Raw genomic sequence first — 16397 nt, 5'->3', positions numbered from 1 at the left:
TAAATAAAGGGTCAAGACAGCTGTAACCTTCTATGAGGTGATGACAACAATACAGCATGCACACTACCACACTGTACAAGAGGACATGGACAGCACAGCCCTGTCTTTGAATTATGCATGGTGGGTGAGACAGATTTACACCTATCACTCTGATGTGTACAGGAACTCTCCAAGTGCTGGATCCTGTCTTTTCAAAGATTTTGCACATACAACTTGAAGCAACTTTAGCAAGAATGGCTGAAAATTAAAAGTGCCCAGTGCAGAGAACCAGCTGTTCCCCAAAGAGGTGAGCAGGCCCAAGGCCAGAGGCCCAAAGGTGCTGGAGGTGGAGAGGACAGGGTCAGGAGGGTGAGGGCCTGCTCACCTCTTTGGGGACCAGCTGGTTCTCGCTAGGCACCATGGCCTGTGGTGCAGACAGGCAGAGGCGGAGGGAGAGCTTGCAGGAAGCATCCTCAGCAGCAACAGCAGGCAGTCTTGCCTCAAAGATTTAGGAAGGAGGAAGAGGAGGGGGGAGAGTACCAGGATGAGGAGTGGAGGGGGAGCCAGGCATCCCTACATCGTGGATTTTCACTTATCGCAGGTGTTCCTGGAACGTAACACCTGCAATATGTGAGGGAACACTGTATTACTAAATGTTTCCTACTCACCCCCACCTCCAAGAATCTGTGTGCTGGCCACTCAACAGGAGGAAATGGCAGCAGACATGATCATGACTGTTGATTGAATGACTGAGATTCATAGGATTGCCATAAGTCAAAGTGTGTTTGAAAGCAGTTGATAACAGTTTTTATCCTAAGCAAGAACTGCAGAGTAATCAAGTGGATGGGGAGCTTATGGAGACATTCTAAGGTACCATCTACATTGACCACTTAGATTGGTGCAGAGGCAGATCAGCCTTATGGCAGCCAAATGGCTAAATCAGAATAATGTGGGGCAATTTTAGTACAGCCTTGTCCCATGTTAATCAAAGTTGTGGAAAGTCTGAATTCTGTTACAGAATTCAAACTGCCGGACTTAAAGTCCGTTGGAATAGCTGGGTTGGTTCCAAAACAGAAACGGCTGCAACTGTCTGCAATGCTATCCCATGTTTCCCAGACTTTCCCAGGGACATGTGATGGCAGTTCCCTTCCCCCTGCCTTCTATGTCATGGCAATCTGCAGACACCACACACGTCCTAGCTGTCTGCCATCACTACATGTGGCAGCAGACAGGGCACAATGAAAAGGGAGGGCGAGAGGAGGGAGTATCCCTTCTCTGCCCCCTTTGATGCCCTGTGACCTTGGCTGATGTCATGGTGGACAGGTAGGACCTGTGTTGCAGCCAGAGATCACTGTGACACAAAGAGTGGTGGGTGATAGTTAAGATAGTCACCCAGTGTTGGGGACTCCCTCCTGCCACTGCAGTGGCTTGGGGGGAGGGAATCCCTGTCTGAACCAAAGCCTGGGCCGATCTACTCTAGGTGATGTAAAGAAAAAAAACGTGTTAGGTTTGCTAAGTGATCTAAGAAACAAGGGAAGGGAGGAGTTACTCTTGTTCATTTTGTCTTTATCGTCATGAAAAAGAGTTAGCTTTTTTTCTCCACTGGCTCATCATACCAAACCTTGAAAATTGAATTTTACTATCAAACACATTAAAAGGTTCAACAATCTTAAAAGAATTCAGAACTTTGACATCATCACAACTTCTCAAAAGAGTTCATTCAAGCAAGGCACAAGATTTCTGATATACAGTGCAACCCTAACTCAACGATGCACCAGCTACAGAGAATTAGGATTAGGCATAAACCTCTTCTAATGACAGAAATATCCACTGCAAGAACTCTTTTCTGTCATCTGTATCAGAGATCATCCAACGGAGCAACCTGCCAATAGAAATTATTTGTCCATTATGATGTTCTGGCAAAAGACCCAAATAGGGGACAGAGAAGAGGTAAGGCAAAGGAGGAATTGATATATGTCAGATCCTATCTGCCTGTATCCCAGGAAAATGGCTACAACACCAGACTTCATATATATCCCAATAGTACATTTCAACATTACAGCAAGAACATCAGCTATTTTACCAATATAACACCTAACCAACATCAATGCCAGCTTCTGCTGTTTTTTGATCCAGTTAAGTATTGCAGAAGATTCTTAATAAAGTCAAATGAAGTTCACAGTTCATGAACAATTTGTAAACCTTTTGTGAATACTCATTTTGCATACAAGTGAAATGAACAATAAACCATTAAAACAAAAGAACAATTAGTGTCTGCCTTCCAAAATGAAATGTCTTGCTGATCTCTGAAAGATATTTTGATAAATCCAATAGCACATAATATTTCTGATGCCTCATATCACAGTGTCTAATCCATACATTTCAAGTAAAAATGGGGATTTATTACAGGACTATGGAAACATTTAACTTCATGACATTTATGATTCATTTATTTTAATAATATTTCACATTTTGATATATCTGATGTGATGTGAATGAAACTTGAAAGCAAGAGCTGCTTCAAGTATATTTTGTTTTCTTAAAACTACTCTTCTGAAAGAAAGAGGTCCTTGTGAGTCTGTAACATTATGAGGCTAGATATGTTCCAAACCACTGAAGATGTTGGAATCCATGTCACATTGACATGGGTTCCAGCAGTTGAATAAATGTACAGAAATCCATTTTTAAAACTCTTCCTGGTCTGCTTATCATAAACACAGGTAGATTCCATAATATATACGGTTTTAAATTCCATAATAATATAGGTTTATGTTTTGAGATTGTGTTTTACCCCGTTTAGTGAAAATTACTGAGTTGTATAATAAGTTATATAACACCTCCATGGCAGTGCAAATGAGATCCAAGTGATACATATAATTCTCTGTGAAAGATAATATTTTTGATTCACATTTATGCAATCTGATCATCTCATACATGAATGTGAACTATGGATAAGAATGCAATTAATCTTACAGATCTCTTACCACATTTATGATGCAGTTTACTAATTGCATTTTTTACATAAATATGACTTACTGAAAGGGATACGTTACTAAAAATTGTTCCCAAAAATGTATATACTGGGAGGAAGTATGTAGGTAATAAAATCAAATTTTCATATGCAAAGAAATGGAAAAAGAGGGCATTAAATACTAATCAAGGAATGAAATAGAATAAACCTTGGTCTGAAAGAATAAGAAAAAACTGAAAGATCAATCCATTCCTATATCAGCAGCAGCTTGCTACAGTGAACAGATGCCATTATCTTTATGTGCCTATCATATATTGAGTGACGAATAATATCCAGCAGGGAAAGGTGGAACCTCAAGAAGACAACAGCCCATAGATATCAGAAAAGTCAACCTCCTTTGCTGCAGCAAAATATCTTTCTCCAGCTTTGTCCACCAGGCTATTCTGTGCAGCACCAATCGAGACCTGGGGGGGGGGGGCAAGGAGGAGGGGTTGCAATAGTCTATAAGGATACCATCCCCCTGACCAGGGGCCCCATCCCACAGTCTACCACTTTTGAACGTGTCTACCTGAGGGTTGGTGACCGAGACAGGGTAGGGATTCTCTTAGTGTACTGTCCCCCCGCTGCACTACAGTCTCCCTACCTGAGCTAGCCGGAGTGGCCTCGGGCCTGGCGTTGGAGTCTCAATGGCTCATAGTGCTGGGAGACTTCAATGTTTATGCCGAGGCCACTCTGTCAGGAGCGGCTCAGGATTTCATGGATGCCATGGCAACCATGGGCCTGTCTCAATTAGTATCTGGTCCTACCCACAGTGCTGGGCACACATTAGATCTGGTTTTCTGTCAGGGATAGGAAGAAGATGGCAGTGTAGAAGAACTGACCATCACTCCATTGCCATGGACTGTCCACCACCTGATCAGGGTTAGACTAATTGTGCCCCCGAACCTCTCCCCTACTTGGGCAAAGTCATGGAACGTGTGGTGGATTTGCAACTCCAGGGACCCGTTAAAATGGTCCGCCCCAGGAGACTTATGGATCCTAATGAATTCCTGACAGCTTTTGGGGAGTTTCCTGCCTCCTTGGTAAGTGACTCTGTTGATGCTCTGGTCTCCCTCTGGAATGGGGAGATGTCCAGGGCAATAGACACAATCGCTCCGGAACGTCCTGTCTCGAGTAACTGAGCTAAACCAGCTCCTTGGTTTACTGAGGAGCTGCCAGTGATGAAGCGAAAGAAGAGGAGACTAGAGTGAGTGTGGCGGTGGAAGCGTAGCGGATCAGCCCAAACACGTCTGGATGCCTTCCTAAGGCACTATGATGCGGCAATAAAAGCCACACAGAAATCTTTTCTTGCAGCTAATATTGCGTCTGCAAAGAACCGTCTGGCTGAGTTGTTCCGAGTTGTCAGAGGGCTGTTAAACCCACCTCAGAGCGAGATCCCTGACAACTCGGCAACTTGCTATGAAGCATTTGTGCAGTTCTTTGCGGACAATGTTGCTCTGATCCGTTCTGACTTTGACAGGGCCTTCTCGGTGGCTTATGGAATTCGCTCCCCAGCGAGATTAGATCAACATCATCCCTCCTTACTTTTAGGAAAAAACTAAAGACGTGGTTTTGGAGCCAGGCCTTTGGCTAGTGGCCACAGCAGCACTTTAGGCACTGAACTTGGACAATAGGATTGTTATGAAAATTGGAAACGGCCATATGACTTGTGATTATGTGATTTGTTCTATGTGATTATGTAATTTTAATTAATATCACTGTTTAATTGTTATGTAATAGGATTTTATATTGTTGGTTTATATTGTTGTCATTGATACTGTTGGCATTGAATTGTTGCCTGTGTTAGTCACCCTGAGAAGGGCAGGGTAGAAATGGTGTAAATAAATAAATAAAGAAGTACTGGGGCAATCAGAAAATGCTACAGCATTCGTTTTTAGTTTTTTTTTTTAAAAAAAAAACTACACTGAAACAATTTATAACAAAGCTCTTCTTTACTTACATAAGAACTACCATGTAATGGGATGATCCAGATGCCAAGGCAGAAATTTTAACATCTGTTCATAATGAATTTCAGTTAGAAATAAAGAGAAAACTTCAAAGCAGATTTCTTTCCCTGTGGCTAAGACATACATATTCTTGTTTAGTTTCACCACCCCCACTGGCTCTGTATATTCATATGCAATTACATTTCATTGTTCTATTCTCATAGAATAGAAGGTCCAATGAAGAGTTGCCCAAGACGGCCTTATGTAGCTTACACAACAGTTATGCTCAGATTTTTAAAAACTTTCTTTACCCTTTCCCTCGAAGAAGTTTATGCTATCTTCTACAGCCATATAGTCATTACTCCACTTTCTTCAAGACCCATGTAGAGAAGACACTGCCCCCCCCCCCCCCCATATCAGTTTTCTAACTTGGAAAGCAATGCATCTGAAGACAAGAGGATTTTATTTATGTCAAGGCTCTCTATAGAAGGAATAGCCTGATTTCCTTTAACATGTACTACAACTATGTTAGGTACCTCCCACTCCCACTCTACATCTATATACTTTATTTAACTTTTTTTCCCAAAGGAAGGAGGACATATTATTTCCTTCATTTGATTTCTTTTTCTTAGTTTCAGTGCAAATTTCCATTTTGTAAAGGTTGTTTTCCTTTTTTCAGCTTTATCTCCAAGTTTCATGTCCTCTGCAAACTTGTTCCACATTTCCTCTACTAGTTAAGACCAAGTCACTGATTAAAATGTTATAATGCACCAGATGCATTTTGAGGCATCCACCTCAAAATGTCATCCATTCTGGTGAGAAACCACAATATTTCAACATACTTTTTCATCTAGGTCAGTGGTTCTCAAACTATGCTCCTCTAGGTATTTTGGACTTTGGCTCCCAGAAATCCCAGGCAGCTCACCAGCTGTTAGGAACTGTGGGAGTTGAAGTCCAAAACATGTGGAAGAGTAGTTTGAAAACAACTGAGCCACATGAGCCAATCTCTAAAACATAATATGATATAGAGGTCTGTCAAATGCTTTACTTAATTCAGATACATGATCCAAACAGCACTCTCAGCACTCTATTGATAGTAACCTGATTTTAAAAATCAGCCTAGTATAATGTATCCCTGGGGAAACCATCATTCTTTATAACCTGGTCTTGGATCTTCCTCTAGTATTAAAACCAAGCTAATCAGCTTGTAGTTTTAAAGATCTTTGTTTCCCTCACTTTTAATATTTGAACATAAATCAACTGCTTACCTGCAGCATCAAAGTACTTTAAAATAATTCAATTGAATAGTATGGAGTTTCACATGTACATTAGGGGTATATAAATAACAGAACTGTATGGCATCCCAAGGACCATCTAATCAAAATCCCTTCCAGTACAAAAATCCACTGTTAGGATTATGTCAGGCGTCATTCCAACAAAAGAACAAACACCATCTTCTTAGAGTCACTACTATATTCTAATGTCCAATGGCTCTTACCATCTGGAAATTATTCCCAATATTTAGTTAGAATTTCCTTTCTTATAATTCAGATTCATTTGAATTCCACCCTCTGGAGTAACACAAAACAAGCAAGCTTGTTCCACCTTCCACATGATAATCCTTCACGTATTTGCCCAAATTGCTTTGGTTTATTTCTAGGGTTTCTTGTTCTGGTACATGTATTGGGAATCTTTGAAAGGAAATGACATGATTGCATAATTCTTGGCGTGCCTTCTATATGAAATGGATCGTTATGCACCTACAATCACGCTGCATCCATAAGCTCCAAAGCAAATTCATTAATGTTTAAAGGACAACATTCATAGCTGTTAAAGCATAACATTTTGCTCTGCACAACAAAGAGGCAACTTGGGAAGAACTTCTGGGTTTCATAACCCCGCTGTACATTTGGATCTTTAACAAGAGAAGCAGGCTGAACTTGGTTTATAATGTTTCACAAGATTCAATTTTACATGGAAACTTTGTTTACATTTAACCATTTCAATTTGGGAAATGGATTCCATTAGATGTTCAACTTGTGTTCTTGTAATTTTCAACTGCAATCACCCAGTTTAGAAACAAGAGCTGATTCTCACATTAACTCTCCAAACATAGGGAAAAGCCACAGCTGAGTGACAAAATACATGCTTTGCATTCAAAATGTCCCAGGTACCAGTCCTGGTATCTCTAATTAGGATTGAGAGTCACTCCTATGAAGGCTTAGAGAGGTGAATGATCAGACTCAGAATAGAGCAGCTTTGCATTTTCCTAGGTAAACTCACATTGAAATATGATACAAACATCTTGTTTCAACTCAAGGATGAACATTTCAGTGGGCTTTTCATCCTCTCTTAACAACATAGGCACTGAAACAAACAAGCTAATAAAAACATAGATCCAAACTGAGTTCCCACATTAGCTGCTGAAGGTGCCATCAGGGCAGAAAAGGCGGCTTTCTTTGCTGCATGTGTGGAAATGAGCTTTATTTTCTCACTTACAGAAACCCTAAGCCAAACCTAGGCAAGATTTGTTCAGAGGGGAATTTCCTTTGTCTTCTTCTCAGGCCGGGAGAGTAGGACTCCCTATAGCACCCAGTGGGTTTCCATGGTTGAGTAGAATTTTGAATTCTGGTTTCCAAAACTATAGCCTAATGCTCAAACCAATACACCATGCTTGCTCTCATTTGTTGCATGTATTGTCCACTCATAGGAACAACAATGTCCTCTGATTCATGTCTTGTTGAATATAAGTTAAGACCTCCTCCTTCGGCTCTCCTTCCCCTTTCAAATCTGTGAAGTTAGCTCTATACCAAGGAATCCAAGTAGTAATGAGTTGGAGGGGACTTTTGGAGCAATAATGTCAATAGCCCTAATTACATCTTGACTAGGGCTTTCATTATATCAAAATGGAGGAATTGCTGAAGATACAATAGTAGAAAATGCGTTCCAATAGTGACAAATCACCAGGAGCCCCTGGTAGTGCAATGGGTTATACTCTTTTGCCAGCAGAACTGCTGACCAATGGGTCAGCAGTTCAAAAACTGGGGAGGGCGAGTTGAGCTCCTTCTGTCAGCTCCAGCTCTCCATGCAGGGACATGAGAGAAGCCTCCCAACAAGGATGGTAAAACATCAAACATTAAGGCATCCCCTGGGCAATGTCCTTGCAGGTGGCTAATTCTCTCACATCAGAAGCAACTTGCAGATTCTCAAATTAATTTTTTTTTTTGAAACAGCCAACACAAAACATGAAAAATGTTGGATCTGACATAAAACATTCAAAATGTAATACAACTTAAAATTGCAAAAATATCTACAATTCCTTTTGAGGGACAACCTGACCTTTTCCACCTGGGTCCAGTTACTATGCTAACACATGTATATTAAAGGAAGGGTAACAAAAGATACTCCAAAAGCTTTTACTTACAGGAATGAAGTGCAGCTCAATTCTTTTCGTTTTTGTTTTTAAGGTGCAGTGATTTCAGCATCTAAAATGTAACTTCAGGCACTCTGAAAAGAAACAGGTTAAAATCTCTTTCAGTTATAATTGCTATTTCAGAGTTAATTAAAAATTAAACTTTCATAATGTTTCACCATCCAAAGCAATGCATTATCAGTCAAGCATAGCTTTTTTTCCTTTTTCTTTTTAGTTAGGAAACCTCTTTCCAGAGTAGTTTGTAATGAAGAAAGGAAATAAAGAAGGCAATTCAGAATAGAAAAATACAGCTCTGCATTAAAGGATTCCAAATAGCATGGCAAAAAAGGTGGGGGAAGGGGAACTTTCTGCACCCGTATATCAACAATCTATCTTATTAAAAGAATCAGGCCTAACCATTTTTAAAAAGACAGATGAAATTACCTATGATTGTGGGAGGAATGAGTAACAAAAAAACCTACACGTACAAAATGAAGAATATTTTAGGACAAAGCTATAATGAAAGAAGAACTGCACTTTTAAATAGTGTCAAGCAACATGCAAGCAATCTTCCAACATTTCCAGGTTGGCTGCTGGTTCCTGTGTTGATAAACCCACATGTCCACGTTTTTTTTAAAAAAATAATGCTTTATTTCTGTTTAACTTTCAAATTGTTGCACAGAAAGGAAAAACAAAGACAAGGGGGACAGCCTACAATTTTGTTCAAAACAACTAACTGGTTCTAAAACCTCCACTCTTTTGTGAAAGAGAGCATGAAGGAAGCAGAGAAAGACGCACTAACTGGTTAAGATACGAATCTTGCCTTTTTGCTACTTATACAGAATTCAGCTTTAGGTTAAAAAAACAAAAACCAAATATGTACAACTGGAATTGTGATATTAACGTTCCATAGCTTGTTATGATCTAAATACAAGAATAAACACAGTTGTCTTTCCATGTTTGCAGATTTTATCATTCACATGTTATTTTCTGCCACTGGCACTATAGCCCTACACCATTCATAATAGTGACTTTGATACACCAGTGTCTATCTTGTTCAGTTGAGTCTGTGTGTTCCTGCATGGCAGGGGGTTGAACTGGAGGCCCTTGTGGTCTTTTCAACTCTATGATTCTATTATTCTAAGTCATAAAATAGTCATTCTATTACTCTTATTTATTCTTTTGTTGTTGTTGTTGTTGTTATTTGAAAAACAACAAGATTCGTACACAGCAAACAAGATCACTACACTGGCAGTTGTATTGGATCACACGACGGACACTTCCCAAGTGTCTAGAACTGTGTTATGTATCAGCAAATAATGTGTGCAGATCCGAGTAGGGTGGCCTTTTGCAGCTGACAAATGGTAATTTTGTCAGCATCAATTGTGTTTAAGTGCCGGCCAAGGTCTTTAGGCACTGCACCCAGTGTGCCAATCACCACTGGAACCACCTTTACTGGCTTGTGCCAGAGTCTTTGTAGTTCGATCTTTAAATGCTCATATTATGTCAGATTATTATTATTATGATTATTTATTCTTAGTCATAAAAAGTCAGTGATTAAGTATTTCATCTCTAGTAGGATATCAAACTGGCTAGACCTGGCCATGCATGCATTTCTTCATTTGGAAGCGGATGGGATGGGGAAGCGGGAGAGGGAGAGAGGTAAGGAGTGAGATAGGGAGGGGGGAGGAGAGAGCCTGGGGAAGGTGGATGGAGTGAGGGTGGCTGCGGGAGGAGGGCAAGGGTGTATTCAATTTCCTCTTCCCCTCCACAAAGGCAGAGACATTGTGATGCCAAAGGAAGGTATAAGCTAAAGCTGTGAGGGGGGCAGTTAAGATATTTGCAGTATTTCAACCTCTTTGGGACACTGCACCCCTAACAGTATAGTAACCTAGCACAAGAAAGAGGAAAACATTAAGTCAATAATAATCAACAGCAAAAAGTGCCAAGATTGTCTCCTACATAAGCAGGAAACCTATTTCATACAATCAAAGGCTTGGGGTTGGGGGATGTATACAGGATGGTCTGACAATGTTCTAGGTAGCCATGGTATTTTGTGGTCATGTAAAGGTGGCCATGTAAAGATTTTCCAATGTGTGCATATATTTTCTGTTGTCTTAGAAAAGGAAATAAAAGCTACTTTTGAAGTGATAAAATACAGGGTTGACAAAAGTATACATATCACTTCCCTACACCCAAAGACAGCCCTCATGCAGTTAATCGCAAGTCACCATAAACCCAGAATCACATGAATCTTAAAATTAAAGCATTTTAAGTCTGAAATTGTGCATGTAATCATGTGCACTTAAATTTCCTTGTTTCTCTTTCAGCAGCTGGGAGGAAGAACATAATCTGCAATTGATTTTCTATGGTGACTTTCAGCATAGGAGATGTATTCTGCCAATGTTTAAGAGTAACTGGCAACATAATCTTTGATCACTCTTGCAAAATTCTGCTTTGTTTTTGTTCTATATCTTTACGTTAATACAAACACTCATTAAGAAGATCAGTAAAAGATGGCAATGTTCTATCATACTTTGTCAGAGATAATCTACACAAATGAACAATCAATTATCCACCTAAGGTTTACATCAGTAGACAAATAATCGGAAATTTATGCAGAAACCCAATGCAACTGTGGACAATGGAGATGGAATATAGGAATCATTACATTAAAAAATTCAACCAACATATATATGATTGATAAATGTGAAAGAAAAATACATATCAGTCTTCTCTGTTCAACATTAATGGATTAGTCTTTCATATAGGGATGAGGAGGTGATGAAACAATTTATAAAGTTAAAACTTTCAACATTAAAGACATTATTATTATTTTTTTTAAAAAATCCCTGATAGCAAAAATCTTGGGTAAGATTTTGCAATCTGTGGTGGTTCTGAACAAATAGGAGTTTGTACAGTTAGGCCTGGTGTACCAATTGTATGAATATGAATAGCATAGTTTAACAGTGATTATACTGATTAATGCTTTAACTGCTCTGATGTATTTTATAATTCTACTAGCCATCCCCTGCCACACATTGCTGTGGCCCAGTCTGGTGATCTGGAAAAAAAAGTAATGAGAAAGTGTTGTTTTTTAATATATGTAATTTCTTTATGCTTGTGGGTAAACAGTATTTCTTGTTGTTTCTTTGTCAATGTTGATGTAAAGATTGTCTGGTTTGCCTACTTTGGAACATGCAACATATAATTGTCCTTCTTTAGGGGTCCCTTTCAAATCTATGATACTATATCTGTCATATAAATGTGTGTGAATTATATATATGTATCTATATCTATGGCTAGGTGGCTCTTTGTCAGGAGGGCTTTGATTATGTTTTCTAGCCCTGGTGAAGGGAGTTGGAGTGGAAGGCGGACCTTAAGGCAACATTTCTCAACCCGGGGGTCGGAACCCCTGGGGGTGTCAGAAGGGTCACCAAAGACCACCAAAAAAACACAGTATTTTCTGTTGGTCATGGGGATTCTGTGTGGGGAGTATGGCCAAATTCTATTGCTGGTGGAGTACAGAATGCTTTTTGATTGTAGGTGAACTATAAATCCCAGCACCTACACCTCCCAAATGTCAAGGTCTATTTTCCCCAAACTCCAGCTGTGTTCATATTTGGGCATATGGAGTATTTGTGCCAAGTTTGGTCTAGATCTTTCATTGTTTGAGTCCACAGGCCTCTCTGGATGTAGGTAAACTACAACTCCCAAACTCGAGGTCAATGCCCACCAAACCCTTCTAGTGTTTTCTGTTGGTCATTGGAGTCCTGTGTGCCAAGTCTGGTTCAATTCCATTGTTGGTGGAGTTCAGAATGCTCTTTGATTATAGGTTAACTATAATTCCCAGCAACTAAAACTCCCAAATGACAAAACCAATTTTTTGAGTGATGGTCACTCCTTGGGTTAGTAGGTGTCTTGTGGCCAAATTTGGTGGCAATTAGTCCAGCGGTTTTTGTGTTATGAAGTCACTCAAAACAAACAGAACATTTATATATAGATAGATTTTAAATTTTATTGTTATTTTTTTTAATGACATCGAATCGCTGTCTATATTGTATGCTCCGGGGTGAAGAAAGGCGGGATAGAAATGACGTAAATAAAGAAATAAATAGGTTCCTAGACATTTGGGATCTGTTACAAGGTTTAGTTACTGTATATATTCATATATATGTCTAGTAATTTTATTCAAAAATCAATTAAAAATACTGGAATGACTTATCCATGGGTTACTTACATCTCAACTCTTATTTAAAAAAGAAACCATTTCCTTATCTGAGTAGAGTGGCGAAAGCTGAGGTCTTAGTATGCCCTGAGAGAACCTAAAAGATGCATCAAACCCCTCTTTTGTAAGGAAATGTGTTTAACTAAGCTTAAGGCTATTGAGTATTGAGTAACTAATCTGAGTATTCAACTTGTATGCAGAACACATCATGCGATGTGCAAGACTTGACAAATGCAAGGCTGGGGTAAGATTGCTGGAAGAAACATTAACAACCTTAGATGTGTAGATGATACTACTCTGATGGCCGAAAGCGAGGAGCTGAGGAGCCTTCGAATCAAGGTGAAAGAAGGAAGCACAAAAGCTGGGTTGCAGCTAAACATCAAAAAAATCCCAAGATTATGGAAACAAGAACAATTGACAACTGGGAAATAGAGGGAGAAAACGTGGAGGCAGTGACAGACTTTGTATTTCTAGGTGAAAAGATTACTGCAGATGCAGACTGCAGCCAGGAAATCAGGAGACGCTTACTTCTTGGGAGGAGAGCAATGTCCCATCTTGATAAAATAGTGAAGAGTAGAGACATCACACTGGCAATGAAGATCCGCATAGTTAAAGCAATGGTATTCCCCATAGTCACCTACGGATGTCAGAGCTGGACCATAGGGAAGGCTGAGCGAAGGAAGATAGATGCTTCTGAACTGTGGTGTTGGAGGAAAGTTCTGAGAGTGCCTTGGTCCGGCAGAAGATCCAACTAGTCCATACTTCAGGAAATAAAATCTGACTGCTCATTGAAGGGAAGGATATTAGAGGAAAAGATGAAGTACTTTGGCTACATAATGAGAAGAAAGGAAAGCTTAGAGAAGACAATTATGTTGGGGAAAATGGAAGGAAAAAGGAAGCGGGGCTGACCAAGGGCAAGATGGATGGATGGCATCCTTGAAGTGACTGGATTGACCTTGAAGGAGCGGGGGGTGGTGACGGCCGACAGGGAGCTCTGGCGTGGGCTGGTCCATGAGGTCACGAAGAGTTGGAAATGACTGAACGAATCATCAACAACAACAAATTTGAGTATAGGCAGCTCTTGATTTATATCAGAATGTGATTATGGGCTTGTGACTTAAACTGAGATTGACATGAGTGAGGGGAACTAATTTCGAAGGGAATAAGTGAAGACCAGGGAATGTGTTTTGGTGGATTCAAAGGTAGCAATTTTAGCCAACTCACCACCAATATTAAAGAGATTTAAATCATTAAACATGTATGCTGATTGTGCTCCTCAGAGTGACCAAATGAAGCAACAACCACTTATGTCAATTCCTTCCCCACTCAATTCTCAATGATAAGTAGCCTTTAAGATGCCACAAGGTTCTTCACCTTTCTTAGTACAGCATGGTTAGTAAGATTAACCATTTTAGCATTGGGTTGTTGTAGGTTTTTAGCATTGTTCGTGTTATTCACTTGCCCCCCCCCCCCCCCCATCAAACAACCTATCTAAGTAGGCAAAGGAAGAAGCCCTTCCCTTCAACCACATCCAAATGCCAACTTATTTCATTCATTCCTTCCTTCTCACACAACTCCTTAGAAGTAAATGTATACATTCAATTCAGTTTAGCTGTCTCTTTTTCTAGGCTTCTTCTGTAATTTGTGGTTCAAGGACCACAAACTTTAATTCCCATACTGTAGTTCCAGGAAGCTTGAAATGTTCTGCAACAGTTTTGGGGTACTGCCTTGTTAAATATCGGAATTATGTCTATTTATCCTCTTGCATAGAGATTATCTTGTTTGTCCAATGTAATTTGCAGAAGGGCACTGCTGGCATATGATAGCATATATCACATTGTAAATGTACTTCTGATGTGATGGGTGATGTTACTGGCCTCTGTAATATTCTTTCCAGAGTAAATGTTGGAACAGATAAACCTAGATGCCAAATGGAAAAAGGGGCAAAGGAGCCAAAGGGTTAGAAACTATAGAACTAGTCTGGAGTAGGGATCCATCAGAATAGCAATTGTCAAATTGAATTGCTGTGGAATCCTAACAGTTTAATAAATCATACAATTTAAAATTACTCCTTTATTTTCTAATTAGTGCTTTGGAAATGACCTATGGAAAAGTAAAAAATGTAATATAGTAGATTTTTGTTCCTCCTGCTTTCCTGGCAACATATCTTGATTGTATTGTTTAATTAAAGTATTTACATAGTATAATTCATTATTAGAGAACAAAATATTGAGATAAAATTATATCTAAAAAGATTACTATGGGGAATGCCCACATTCATCTCAGGTACATCTCAGAAACCAGGGAAAGGTATTACTGGCTACAAACTCTTCCAAGAATTTCACTAAAGGTTTAATCATACCTTATTATTAGCCAGAGCTCTGTATCTTAAGAGAGAAATATTTTTTTACAATGGCCATAAGGTGATATTAACACTTTTTAAAAATACTCAAATTTCATTTCAGTCTTCTTCACTGATACAGTGCTTAATCTTTGTGATAATAATCACTTGTGAGCTATTTGATCAAATTTTAACAAAATTCACTCATATGAATTAGTAAATGCCTTCTTAGAATTTCATAGTACACTTAAGACTGTAACTCATGATTAAAACAAAGATAGCATACATACAAACACACATACATATACATATAAGCTCCTCAGAGAATTATATTTATTTGATTAAAAGCAAGTATATAGACTGCAGGATTTTCCAAACCATGGTCCTTCAGTTTTCTCTGTGAAGCATCTCCTCTTTTAGGTACTTCTCAATTATTCTAACCAAGGCAATTATTGTAACCTCATTGTAACCAGATAACTCAGTATTGTGAACGAATATGGAACGGCTTAATGATGCAAATGGACATGGATTTTAATTTTTATAGTTTTAAACTGTTTTATTATGAATTTTATTATGTGATTTAACCTGTTTTAAATTATGTATTTATGTGTGTTCGGCATCTAATGCTGCCAGTCTGTATGCTGCCCTGAGTCACCTTCGGGCTGAAAAGGTCAGGGTAAAAGTGTAGTAAATAAATAAATAAATAAAAATATCCTTAGAGTAGTAAGCAACCAAAAGGACACATTAACAACTGGGTGGAGGTGCTAATGCAGAAATTGTCAGATGCAATAGAGAATATAAATGTTGATGAGAAAACAGTTTCATTTGGAAGAACAACCATGCTAACAATTACTATTAATAACACTTTTGTCTACATTTGATAATAATCAGCACCGCATTGGTGTCTTCATCTAAGATGCTGCTCAGAAAACTCATACGTAGGAGAACAGGAAGAGCTAACATTTTTAAATTTAATGGATGTCAACAACACCTGGACTGGGATTGTGAAAATATGCTAAACTACTCTTATGGTTATCAACGAAGTGGGACTAAGCTTTTTTCACAATACCTCTTGACACTTCCCTCATACACAGGGTGGTGACGATAATCTAGCTGGCTGTAGAAAAACTATATTATTCCAGTATTCCAACTGTTTTCTTGCACAAGCTGTCCCTAGATCCTGTTTATGTTCCCAAAGAACAGGAACAGTTGACAGCATGCAGCTTTTGAGAGTCCTTGCCCAAATAATTCTTTTGCTAAAGATATAAATTCTTTGTACAGTAGATCTGAAGCTGGCACTCTGAGAGCCTTCAATACATCTTGTAAGCTTTGCTTAGCCTCTTCCTGTCATGCCAGCAATATATAGCTCTCACATTTTGAAGTCTGGCAATGCCATAAACTTTACAACCTCATCTCCCAATAGAAAACAAACTCTGGTGACTCAAATAAACTTCAAGTACTAAACACAAATATCATCATTA

The 16397-nt window shown here is 39.1% G+C and overlaps 1 protein-coding gene across 4 annotated transcripts in view; it reads right to left on the bottom strand.

The window, feature by feature from the left end:
• Positions 1–16397, bottom strand: part of ZBTB20 (zinc finger and BTB domain containing 20) — a 607051-nt gene that overhangs the window by 334447 nt on the left and 256207 nt on the right. For all 4 annotated transcript variants that reach the window (XM_060770782.2, XM_060770779.2, XM_060770783.2 and 1 more), the window contains one exon: positions 8360–8442. The gene's annotated coding sequence lies outside the window, so the exon portion shown is untranslated. The remainder of the gene's footprint in view (positions 1–8359; positions 8443–16397) is intronic.

This window comes from Anolis sagrei, chromosome 3 (assembly GCF_037176765.1).
Source record: "Anolis sagrei isolate rAnoSag1 chromosome 3, rAnoSag1.mat, whole genome shotgun sequence".
NCBI lineage: Eukaryota > Metazoa > Chordata > Lepidosauria > Squamata > Dactyloidae > Anolis > Anolis sagrei.
Note: the sequence above shows the minus strand (reverse complement) of the source record. Positions and strands in the feature narration are given on the sequence as shown.